Raw genomic sequence first — 1,060 nt, 5'->3', positions numbered from 1 at the left:
ACTTCTACATCTCTACCTATCTATGTAACGTTTCCCAGTTCCTAACTCTCCCTATCCCTGCAACCTCCTCCAGTGCCATCAACCCTGCCTTTCCCTGTAACCTCCCCAATTTAAAGCCTTCCTATATCAGTAATCTTCTCCAGCCCCTACACTCCACCCTATCTCTGTAACCACCCTGGTCCCTCCAACACTCTCCAACTCTGTAACTTCCTCCAATACCTGAAACCATCTCTGTAACCTCCCCGGTCCCTACAACTCTCCTTGATCTTTGTCATCTCCCCTAACCTCACAACTCCCTGAGATATTGACGCTCCTCCAATTCTGGCCTCTTGTGTATCAGACGGTAATCGTTTATGGTGGCCACATCTTTGGCAGCCTAGACCTAACAGTTTTCAAATCCCTTCCTGACCTCTCTGATTCTCTCGCCTCCTGTAAAAGTGCACCCCTTTTCCCACATTGTCATTCACCTGTCCTGATGTCTCCGCATTTGGATCAGTATCAAATTTTAGTTGACAGTCAGTCCTCTGTAACACTTTGAATATTGCGCTACGGTAAAGGTGCTATATCAATACAAGTTATTGCTAGCTGCAGATAGTCTAACCTTGTCCATTAGTAGGGAACCTGTCTCTCTTCACCAATGCCACTGACTGAAATGTATAAGATTCTGAGGGACATGGACAGGGTGAATAGAAAGCAACTGTTCCTCTAAGTCAAAGGGTCAATAACAGAGAGGCATCGTTTTCGAGAGGGAGATAGGAGGTTTAGATGGGATTTGAGGAAAAGCCTTTTCACCCAAGGGGTGATGGGAATCTGGAATGCCTTATCTGGAGGATAGTTGATGCAGGAAACTTCGCAACCTTTAACAGGTACTCGGATGAATTATCATAAAATTCAAAACTAGTGTAGGACAGTGGGTCTAGTGTATCTCGGAGTGTAGACTTGATGGGATGAAGGGCCGCTCCTGTGCTGTATTCTATGACTCCACACTTGCCCCTCTGAGCACTGGCTTGATGTCATTGATGAATCAGTTGGATTTTATTTTTTTGGCAACTGATCTCTG

Source organism: Chiloscyllium plagiosum, chromosome 5 (assembly GCF_004010195.1).
Source record: "Chiloscyllium plagiosum isolate BGI_BamShark_2017 chromosome 5, ASM401019v2, whole genome shotgun sequence".
NCBI lineage: Eukaryota > Metazoa > Chordata > Chondrichthyes > Orectolobiformes > Hemiscylliidae > Chiloscyllium > Chiloscyllium plagiosum.
The sequence above is the reverse complement of the archived record's forward strand: the minus strand, read 5'-3'. Positions refer to the sequence as shown.